The sequence below is a fragment of the Saccopteryx leptura genome, chromosome 9, assembly GCF_036850995.1.
Source record: "Saccopteryx leptura isolate mSacLep1 chromosome 9, mSacLep1_pri_phased_curated, whole genome shotgun sequence".
NCBI lineage: Eukaryota > Metazoa > Chordata > Mammalia > Chiroptera > Emballonuridae > Saccopteryx > Saccopteryx leptura.
Window position 1 is genome coordinate 96,036,225 of NC_089511.1, and position 12,338 is coordinate 96,048,562.

Sequence of the window (12,338 nt, forward strand, 5' to 3'; positions counted from 1 at the left end):
CGGGCAAGTAAAAATACACACTGGGCTCCAAAGCCCATTCACATTCAGTGCTCACAAAGCCACTGACTTATCTGAGTTTCCAAGAATCAAAAGTTTCTAGCTCACCAGCCTTATTCTCCTCAGTTCCCCATCTCCTTTCTTATCCCAGATACAAACTCAGCACAAACTGGCATCTCACTCAGCACTCTGCCATCTTGGCTGCTTCTCCTGGTCACATGGCCTCTTTCTGCTCTCTGCTCTGCTTCCTCTGCTCTCTCATGCTAATCATCCCAGGAACCAAGAGCGCAAGCTCCCATTAATTAAATTAATATTTTTTAATTTAATGTTTATTTATTTGATAACATGTTTATGTAATGATAATGTTGATAAAATAAGTTTGTAAATATAATGTACATATTTGCTTGCTTATAGTTTGTATTGGGTGTGGGGGAGAGGCTGTAAGTAGGCCGGGTCATTACAGCTCTAAGTTTAGTTTTAAGACTAAGCTTTTCCCCACACCTTTGACTGATTGCATGATGTGTGGTGGTGCACTCTTATGAGGAATTCGATTATGTCTCAGATAAGTGACTTTGTATCAGAGAGTTTCTTGTTTGTATACTGGATTAAAGGTTTCGGATTTCTACACTGTAAAGTGGGGAAGACCGGGAGCTTGTTCTCTCTCTGGGTTTCTGAGATTAGCATATGAGGAGAAAGCAGAGAGGAGAGAGCAAAAAAAAGGCCACGTGGAGGAGGCCAGGAGAAGCAGCCAAGATGGTGGAGCGCTGAGTGAGAAGCCAGTTTGTGCAGTTTGTGCAGGGAGAGAAAAGGAGATGGGGAACAGAGGTGAGTATGTCTGGTGAGCTAGAAACCTTTGATTTTAAAAAACTGGGATAAGTCAGTAGCTTTGTGAGCACTGAATGAGTGGGTTTTGGAGCCCAGTGTGTGTTTTTATTTGCCTGCTGGGTGCAAGTTAGGATTAAAGATGATGGCCCACCAGTTTATGGCTCCATTGTTTCATTACCATCTGTCCAAATCTAATGTAAACCTGCATGGGTCAGGTGCCTACTGGCCACACAGATAATTTTTCTACAGGGTTCTAGATGGAGGGTTAGAAGAGCTCTAAAGAAAATAATGTTATAAAGTACCATACCCCAGATTCTGAAAGGCACTGTAGCTCACTCCATTGGGTTTACATAGAGACACCCAGTCCAGATGAATTTTGAAGAATTTTATTGAAGGAGATTTGTTTAATATGCTGGCCGCATATGGCTGACTTGGGGCATAGCAGTCTCAAATCATGTGCCTCGAGTACATCTAGAGGCTAGTTATATACCCTATTAACAAGATTTACATTACATTAACAAGATCAACATAAAAACTTTCAAGGTAATATAATGAAAGACCTTCACAAATCATTTTAGTGTCTGTCTCTCCTCCTTTGCCTAGAGGTACATGTCACTCTCAGGATTCCAGGAAGGGAGGGAGAGCAAAAAACCAGTGTAGGCTGGTATGTAAATTTTGTCTCTCATTGAAAGCAAAAGGGAGTTCCTCAGATAACCTTAATTCAGGGGGCCCCAAACTATGGCCTGTGGGCCCACATGCAACCCCCTGAGGTCATTTATCCACCCCCACTGCACTTCCAGAAGGGGCACCTCTTTCATTGTGGTCAGTGAGAGGAGCATAGTTCCCACTGAAATATTGGTCAGTTTGTTGATCTAAATTTACTTGTTCTTTATTTTAAATATTGTATTTTTTCCTGTTTTGCTTTTTTACTTTAAAATAAGATATGTGCAGCGTGCATAGGGATTTGTTCATAGTTTTTTTATACTCTGGATCTCCAACAGTCTGAGGGACAGTGAACTGGCCCCCTGTGTAAAATGTTTGGCGACCCATGTCCTAATCCTTTCAGAGAACTTAAAACCAAATGACCTTAGTCATCCGTGTAAGTCAGGAGACTTCTATATTCTTTTTTCTCCATTTTTCAAAAAAAGGACAGGACAGAAGGCCTGACTTTTTCCCTTTAAAATGGCATTGTCAATACTAAGTTTTACAGTTCTCTGGTACCTTTCTACAGTTCATGGCACTTGTTTTAGTTCATTGAAATGTGTAGGAAGGTAGTTTATCATCTATTAGGGTCAGTTTTTAAAAAGTGGCAAGCATTCTTGTAAGCTTGGTAGATATGACTATTTGGAGTATTGTGGAGTAGTTATGTTTATGGAATGTTATTTGACAGTTTGGTTATTTTTTAAAATGTTTTTACATATTTTTTGGTTGCAGGCATCAGTTTTGAAAGCTGTGCTCCATTGCTGATTGAGATGGGTGTGTTCAATTACCATTATAGTTATGTATGTTTCTGTTTTCTCTTTTAGGTGTGGTGTATTATTTGAGTTTGTTATGAATTGCATGTGAATGTAGATATTCCTGGTCTACTGAACCTAGTAAAAGGATTTTGTGTATTTATGGGACCAGGTTTTGCCTTAAAATCTACTGTATGTTACCCAAATATTTTTGGTGGTTATTTTTAGTTCTCTTAACATCTTGCTGCCTTATGTTGTAGGCAGCTCCAGGGTTTTCTATTAGGTATAGGTAGCTATTAACTTTCAGAAGGAAGTGCTTTCAGTGGATGTCAGGATGTAGTGGTGCCTTTTATTTTCTCCTATGGTTGTTTTGATATGTTACGATATGTTACAAAGTACCCTACCTCAGATTCTGTAAGGCACCGTACCTCAATCCATTGGGTTATGTAGAGACACCCAGTCCAGATAAATTTTGAAGAGTTTTGTTAAAGGAGGAGATTGCTAAATATGCCAGCTGACATGGGGCATAGCAGTCCCAAATTGTGAGCCCCGAGTACATTTCAGAGGCTGGTCATTTACCCTTTGACCACATACAGGTTGGGGAGGGGGCATGACAGCAGGACACAATCATTAACAAGATTATAGCATTTGTCTAGGAGATTTGCAGAAAACGTTAAAACTTTCAAGGTAATAAAAAGACATTCACAAATCCTTTCAGTATCTATCTCCTCTTGTAACAGTAAAAATAGAAAATTCCATCTGACCTTTGCTTGGCTAATCTTGGCTTGCAAAACAGGAACTGGCCCGCCTCGCCCCGATGTAATCATAGGTGTTTGCTCTTCCACAAGCACCTGCGGCAATCACCCTGAGAGCCGTTGCAACTTCCCTATCTCATGACTCCTGAATTCTTGGGTGTCTCCTCCCCTCCCTGAAATAATGTATAAAACTTGCTTGCTGAAGTTGTTCGGGGATCTTGGCTACCTCCTTGCCTTGAGCCCGCTCGCGAGTGTAATAAACTATTTCTTCTGTTTTACCCGCACACTTGGGTCTAAAGTCTTAGTGGTGCGCCCTCGGTCAACATTTGGAGGTTCCACCGAGATTCCGCTTTCTTGCAGGCAGACCACGAAAGGCACGCCTGATGCTTGGTGAGTGAAACTGGCGGTGGCTGTCAGGCAGGGATGTGAGTCCCTCCTGGCTGCAACAGACAGACGTGTCAGGGGGTCGTAGGTCATGACTCCGGGGGATGCCCTGGAGTGTGAGGATGACCAAGGACGCTTGGAAGTCCATCTCCTGTCTCAGACAGAATCTGTAGATTTGTGGCCAGTTTCCAACCGAGCTCGTTGGTCCAGACCGCTAGATTTATTTTTAGTTTCATTTTGCCATTCACGGTGCAGCTGGCTTAGTCTATTCATCTTTGTGATTGTCCTGGTTATTGTCTTATTTGTGTGTTATTGTCTTTTTGGGTTTGAAATGGGACAGAAAACTTCCACCCCACTGTCCCTGACTTTGTCTCATTGGTCTGAGGTTGATGCCCGAGCCCATAATCTGTCTTTTCTTGTTAAGAAGCACAAGTGGCAGACTGTCTGTGCCTCCGAGTGGCCCACCTTCAGAGTAGGTTGGCCGACCACTGGAACCTTTCACAAGGACACCATAAAGGCAGTTAAAGCAGTTGTCTTCAATCCAGGACCTCATGGCCATCCGGATCAACAGCCTTATATTTGGGTTTGGGAGGACCTGGCCGACGACCCTCATCCTTGGGTCCGACCTTTCCTTCCTCCCCCTACTCGCTCCCTTCCAATAACCCTCTCCACCACTCTGGGCACTCCCAGACCTGCTCTAACACATCCAGACATCTGCTCTATGCTTCCACTCAAACCTTCAAAGCCAAAGACACCTACTTCATCCCTGTATCCTCCCCTTCCCTCCTCTGTTCTCCCTGAATCTCAAACTGACCTTATTCTTTTTGATTCGGGACTCCCGCCTCCCTATCCCAGGGAAGTCCCTGCCAGCGCTGCTGGTCCCCAGCTTGGGGCCTCACATCAGGACGAACGGGGACCATCAGTAGAGGGTCCAGCCCAAGGTACCCAGAACCAGAGAGCACAAACCCTAGATGACGTGGCCGTCACCCTGCCCCTTCGACCTTTCGGACCCCCTGTCCCTGACGGCCAAGGGGGGAACATGCCGGCGCTTCAGTATTGGCCCTTCTCCTCCTCAGATCTATACAATTGGAAAAACAATAATCCGCCTTTTTCAGAGTACCCTGTCAAACTTACTGACCTTCTCGAGTCTCTTATGTTTTCTCATCAGCCCACTTGGGATGACTGCCAGCAGCTTTTAGGTATCCTCTTCACCTCAGAAGAAAAATACCAAATTCTCCTCGAGGCCAGGAAATTGGTTCCTGGACCTGATGGTCATCATACTCAACTCCCCAACCTTATAGATGAGGCTTTTCCCCTGAGGTGGCCTAACTGGGACCCTAATACACCTGAAGGTAGGCAGCGACTCTTACTGTATCGCCAGACTCTGATGATGGGTCTCCGAGCGGCGGCGAGATGCCCCACTAATTTGGCTAAGGTAAGAGAAGTAATTCAAGGGCCAGAGGAATCCCCATCCAGATTCCTAGAGAGACTAATAGAAGCCTATAGGAGGTACACCCCTTTCGACCCTGAGTCTGAAGAACAGAGAGGGGCACTGGCTATGGCTTTTATAGGACAGCCAGCTACTGATATTCGAAGGAAACTCCAGAGGATGGATGGGTTACAGGACATGGCTCTGAGAGATTTAGTCAAGGAGGCTTAGAAAGTGTTCTATAAAAGAGAGACAGCAGAGAAAAAGGAGCAAAGATTAGAAAAAAATGTGAAGAAAGAGAGAGTCAAAGAGATAAACAAAGGAATAAAGAGTTGACTAAAATCTTGGCTACCGTAGTGGGAAAGCAGGATAGGAAAGGAAAGAATAGCACCCTGGGCCCGCGCCAGAAGCTAGGGCCCAATCAATATGCTTACTGTAAAGAGGAAGGACATTGGGCTAGAGATTGTCCCAAGAAAAAGAAGAAGACCGCAGACCTCCTTGCCCTGGAAGGTTAGGGGCATCGGGGTTCGGACCCCCTCCCCGAACTCAGGGTAACATTCAATGTGGAGGGGACACCAATCAACTTTGAGGTGGATACAGGAGCGGTTTACTCTGCCTTGCAGAGCCTGCTGGGTCCCCTCTCAAACAAAAAATCCTTGGTCCAGGGGGCAAATGGATGCCAGCATAGGTCATGGACAACTAAAAGGACAATGGACCTGGAGAGGGGAAAAGTACAGTACTCCTTTCTGGTCATACCAGAATGCCCTGCTCCACTGCTGGGGAGGGATTTGCTTACCAAGTTGGGGACGAGTATTGATTTCAAACCTCAGGGACCAGAATTAAGATTAAGTAACCCTCTTGTCAGTCAGCCTGTTGTGACCATGCTGACCTTGTCTGCTGAAGATGAGTATAAACTGAATGAGACCCCTGCCCCCGGACCCCATTCAACAGAAGACAGGTGGCTTCAGAGCTTCCCAGAGGCCTGGGCAGAAACGGCAGGGCAAGGATTGGCAGTACAAAGGCCTCCGGTGGTAGTATACTTAAAGCCCTCCACCACCCCCATAAGGATCAAACAATACTACATGAGTAAAGAGGCCCGGGAAGGCATTAGACCTCACATCCAGAGGATGCTAGGACAAGGGATCCTGAGGCCTTGTCAATCAGGGTGGAACACCCCCCTGCTACCAGTGAAGAAACCAGGGACAGGGGACTATAGACCAGTCCAGGATTTGAGAGATGTTAACAGTCAAGTAATGGACATACATCCAATGGTCCCGAACCCTTACAACCTCCTCAGTACCCTCAGTCCTGACAGGAAGTGGTATACAGTATTGGACCTGAAAGATGCCTTCTTCTGCTTGCGCCTGCATGAGGACAGCCAACCCCTGTTTGCTTTTGAATGGACTGACCCTGAGAACGGACACAGCAGACAGCTCACCTGGACGCGGCTACCCCAGGGCTTCAAGAACTCTCCCACCATCTTTGATGAAGCGCTGCACCAGGACTTGAGTGCCTACCGAGCCTCCACCCCTAAGGTAACTCTGTTGCAGTATGTTGATGATCTGTTACTTGCATCCGCCACCATAGAGCAGTGCAAACAGGGAACTGAGAAACTGCTTGTCGAACTGGCCAAACTGGGATACCGGGCATCCTCAAAAAGGCCCAGATCTGCCAACCCGAAGTCACCTTCCTGGGCTACTCTCTCTGAGATGGTAAGAGATGGCTAACTGAGGCCAGGAAAAAGACTGTTACTCAAATCCTGCCTACGAAAAATCGGAAGGGCCTCAGGGAGTTCTTGGGCACAGCAGGTTTTTGCAGACTATGGATACCCGGCTTTGCCACACTAGCCGCCCCTCTGTACCCCTTGTTAAAGGATGGAACTGAGTATACCTGGGGAGATGAACAGCAAAAGGCCTTTGACAAAATCAAGAGGGCCCTGTTGTCAGCCCCGGCCTTAGCACTCCCCAACATAGAGAAGCCATTCACTCTCTATGTAAACAAGAAGGAAGGGATAGCTAAAGGAGTATTGACTCAGTCTCTGGGACCCTGGAAACGGCTGGTGGCTTATCTCTCTAAGAGGTTGGATGCAGTTGCAAAAGGGTGGCCACGATGCCTACGGGTGATCGCCGCTGTGGCCTTCCTGGTCAAAGATGCTGACAAAATGACTCTGGGCCAGAAATTGACTGTGTCGCCCCCCATGCCCTGAAAAGCATAATAAGACAACCTCCAGACCGCTGGCTAACCAATGCCCGCATTACTCATTACCAAAGCCTCCTGTTAGATAAAGACAGGATCACCTTTGGCTCTCCAACTCTTTTGAACCCAGCCACCCTGCTACCCAGGAAAGAGGGGGGAACTGTCCACCATCAGTGCAGGGATATCCTAGCCGAGGAGGCTGGGATCCGGAAAGACTTACAGGACACACCATTGCCACAATCTGACTTAATTTGTACACTGATGGAAGCAGTTTTCTGTATGAAGGAGAATGCAGAGCTGGGGCTGCTGTGGTAGAGAAGGAAAAAGTAATCTGGTCAGAGAGACTTGCCCCAGGAACCTCAGCCCAAAAGGCAGAACTAATAGCTCTAACAAAGGCCTTAGAACTAGCTAGTGGTAAATGGGCCACCATCTACACGGACAGCAGGTATGCATTTGCCACTGCACATGTGCATGGGGCAATTTACAAATAAAGGGGCCTGCTCATATCAGCAGGTAAAGACATTAAGCACAAACAAGAAATCCTAGCCCTCTTAGATGCTGTCATGCTCCCATGGGAGCTGGCCATTGTCCATTGCCCTGGGCACCAGAAAGGGCAAGACCCAGTAGTCAAAGGCAACAGGAAGGTGGATGAGGAGGCTCGAGTGGTAGCCATGAGGACTGCCTCCAACATCCTCACTATAGAAGCAGAGCCATCCCCCACCCTGACCCACTTAAAGGAACCTGAGGATGCTCGGACGTTCCTCCAGATAGCCCACCGTCTCACCCACCTTGGGACTGGCAAAGTGGTACAACTGCTTCAGGATGATAAAACATTGACCAACCCCAAGAAAAGGCAAATGGCAAAGGAAGTAGTCAAACTTGTAAGGCCTGCCAGATGGTAAATGCCTACCCAGCCAAAGGAACCAGAGGAACCCGTCTCTGAGGCACCAGACCAGGCCAATATTGGGAAGTAGACTTCACTGAGGTAAAACCTGCCAAGTATAGACAAAGGTATCTCTTAGTTTTTGTAGACACCTTTTCAGGATGGGTAGAAGCCTTCCCTACCAAACATTAGACGGCGGCGGTGGTAATTAAAAAGATTATGGAAAAAATCTTTCTTAAATTTGGCCTTCCAAAGGTAATAGGGTCTGATAACAGACCGGCGTTTGTGGCCCAGGTAAGCCAGGGGGTAGCCAAAATATTGGAAATTAATTGGTGTAGGGCCAGGAGCCGCCATCGTGGCCATTCACATGCAGGTTCCCATTGGATTCGGGCAGACGATAAAGAAATGGCGGAGTCAGAGGACGAGGGGCCATCCTATTTATTGGTGTCTCACCAAGACAGGCAAACCACAAAAGAAGACAAGGGAAAAGCAGAAAACCAGCTCTTCCCATGAAGGGCAAGGGATCAGGGAAGCCCCTGCAATTGTGATAGCAGGAACTGTGTGTCCAAGCTCCTGGTCTGTCCCACTTTATAGTGTAGAAAACCAAAATCCCTTAATCCAATATACAAACAAGGAAGTCTCCGATACAAAGTCACCCATCCAAGGCATAATTGGATTCCTCATGAGAGTGCACCACCCAGATAATACAATCATTCAAGGGTGTGGGGAAAAGCTTAGTCCCAAAACCAAACCCCAGGCTACAACGACCTGGCCTGCTTATAGCCTGTCCCCCACACCCAATATAAGTCACAAGCGAGCAAACATATATATCACATTTACAAACTTATTTGACCAACATTCCACCCCTTTTGCTCGCTTTACAATCTAAACCACAGGCATCTTCCATGATGGTCACTGTGCAAGGAGTAGGATACATTGCATAAACAGAAATAGTACCAACTACAGCAATAGGATTAACAGATCAAAAACTATGGGCGAAATGAGAGAGCTGTCAGTGGCGCCAAGAGAGGCAAATCTTTTCCCTCTGGCAGAATACAGGCCAGAGTTTTGTCTGCAGACCGCACCGTAGCTGGCACCAGAGGCCGCCCTGAGCGGGCATACCAAACCTTATTGGCCAATACACCAGCATCTGCTGGTTCTATGTGTAGTAAAATAGGGGAACTCATTATTGGCCATAAAGAAATTACAATGGTGCCCTTCAAAATGCTGTCCCCTTGAGCACTCAAGGGATAATACACTTCTACCTTAGGTGGCCAGGTGCTGGTTGCCCAAGGAGTTAACTGGAGGTCCACCTCTAACCCCTTTCCCCATGGTGCCAACAAGGCCACCCATCTCAGATGGGGGGCCTGTACAGTCCAGGGCCAAGTCCATTGAAGCCGTTGTCCTTTAAGAAGGGCTGTTGGAGCAGGCAAGAGCACGTTGCCCTGCTGTCTGAAACCTGGCTTGAGTAAAATGTCCTTGGTGCGTATCTGCAACTGAATAGGGGCAGCTGTCCGATGCAGGAGGGCCTCTACTGGAGCTGGGCTTCCCCGTCGAGGTCGCTCATTCAAAATCCGAAGTACTGTCCATAAGCGGCGTGTCCATCCAGTAAGAGAGCCGGTGCCCCCCTCCTGTCGCAGTCCCTGCTTTAAGAGTCCATTATAACGCTCAATGATACCAGCAGCCTGGGGGTGGTAGGGAACATGGTACTTCCAGTCCACCCCCAGCTTTTGAGCCCATTGCCTCACCGTTGAACCAGTGAAGTGGGTACCATTGTTACTTTCAAGGACCAGCGGTCGCCCGTATGCAGCACTCAGGCGGTCCAGAGCCTGTATGACTACCCTCTGGTCAGGGTTACGAGCAGGGTAAGCAGCAAGCAGCCCGGTGGCAGTATCTACACAAGTGACTGCATACTGGTACCCTTCTGACTTTGGTAAGGGTCCAATGATGTCTATCTGCCATCGTGTCAGTGGGACATGACCCCTCTGGATCTGTCCAGGTGACACCAGTGGTCTCCGAGGGTGTTCCTTGGAACATACTGCACATTGCTCACAGGCTGCAAGTACCTCTGCATAGGACACAGGCAAGTTCCAAGCCTTAACCGTAGCCCACATAGTTTTCTGTCCTGCATGGAGCAGGCGCCGGTGGAGCCACTGTGCCACATCACCTGCAGGTGCAGTCTCCAACCATCGCACCCTTGCCAACGTATCTGCCTCATCATTCCCAGGATGGGCTAGAGGGGCATGCCCTGTGACATGATATACTGTCACCTGCTTCTGGTGTCCTATTTCCCATAAGTCCTGCCACATGTCCTGACCCCATAATGGACGGTGCATTACCATCCGCTGGTTAATGTGCCAAGTAGCAATCCAAAGGGTCAGTCCACGATAGACAGCCCAACTGTCAGTACAGATCACCAGAGGTGAAGGTTCATTATGGGCAACTAGCCAAACAGCTCTTAATTCTGCCCATTGGCTGCTTTGGCCTGTACCCGTGTCCATCCAAATAGTCTCAGTGGCCGGATGGAAGGCGATAGCCATCCATTTGGCAGGTTGGCCCCTGCTGGAACCATCAGTATACCAGGCATCTTCGGGGATGGGCACCCGCCCCTCCTGGTAGGGACTGACCTCAGGTTCTGCCTCCTGAGCCCCAGTTGCACCTGACTCTAAAGTCGCATAGGTGACTGGACCCAAGACTTCCTGCAGTTCTGCCCTCAATGGGCTGGTGCTAAGAGCACAGCGTTGTTGCAGATAGGCACCCCACTTGGCCAGGGTAGACATTTGGGCCATACCACTACGTGGTTTAGTTGCCCAATCTCTCACCCATCCAGCTATAGGGTATGTTGTTTTGACTGTAACTGGTGTTGTGGTTGTAATACTCTCAGTTGCCAGGAGGGCAGCATACACAGCTGCCAGCTGCTTCTCTACTAATGAGTAACGAACTTCAGCACCTTTCCACAATTGGGACCAAAATCCAATAGGTTGCCGTAGGCGCTCTGTCCGCTGCCACAAGCCCCATCCAAACCCCTCCGAGGTTACATGAACATCCAGCTCACAGGGCCTGGCAGGATCAAACACATTCAAGGCCTGTGCCACCTTGACAGCTCTCTTAGCAGCTGCAAATGAACATTGTGCCTGCTCAGTCCAATCCCAGCGAACCCCCTTTCGAATAAGGTTGTACAAGGGGCATAGTAACTGAGCCAAATGCGGTATAAATGCTCGCCAATACCCCAACAAACCTAAGAATTCCTGTAACTGTTTTACCGTAGTGGGCACGGGGTAGGCTTGAATCTTATCTATAACTGCGTCAGGGATAACTTTTGTTTTACCCGACCAGACAACTCCCAAGAATTTAACAGATAACCCAGGTCCTTGTAATTTGTTCTCGTTAACTGCCCAGCCACATGCTTTCAAATGGGATAGCAGGGTAGGGACTGCTTGCTCCAATTCTGAAAGAGAATCACTAGTTAGCATAATATCATCAATATAATGGTACATGCGGACTACCTCTGGCTGTTTCTATTTAGCCAGGTCAGCAGCCACCAGCCCATGGCACAAGGTGGGGCTATGCAAATAGCCCTGGGGTAACACTGTAAAGGTCCATTGTCTCCCTTCCCAACTGAAGGCAAATTGGTCTTGACTCTCTGCGGCTATATCAATAGAGAAAAAAGCATTGGCCAAGTCTGCCACAAAGTGGTATGTCCCCAACTCATGGCTTAGCCGATCCATCATGTTAGCTATCGAAGGAACAGCAGCGTGCAAAGGGGGAACAACTTTATTAAGTTCCCTGTAATCTACTGTCATTCTCCAGGTTCCATCTGCTTTGCGCACAGGCCATACTGGGGAGTTGTAAGGACTGTGTGCTGGTCGGATGATCCCCACCTTTTCTAGTTCAAGGATTGTCCCTGTGACTTCTTCATAACCACCTGGCAGGCGGTACTGCTTGGTGTTAGTCACACACCGAGGGACGGGTAATTGCAAAGGGGAATGTGATGCATGTCCCCGCAATACTGCCTTCACAACCCTGATCCGCAGCCGGAACTCCCCAGCTGTAGTTTCCAACCACAGTCCTTGCAAGACATCTACCCCCAAAATATATTCAGGAATAGGAGATACATACACTTTATATGGCTTAGGAGGCAGTCTCCCTATCCCCAATGGAATAGTTATTGGCTTCACTTGAACAGTTTGGCCCCCATAACCGTCAATGGCCACTGGGGTCCCAGCAAACCGCTCTGGGTTTCCATAGAGAAGGGAACATTCTGCACCTGTATCCACCAAGGCCAACACCTGTTGTACATTGGAAGGGGACCAGTGGATAGCCAGTTCCACATGTGGCCTCCGGTCCCCGCCCATCCCCGTTAGACGGGTCCCTCGGCCTTTTTCCTATTCAAACTGGTACAGTGGGTCTTGGGA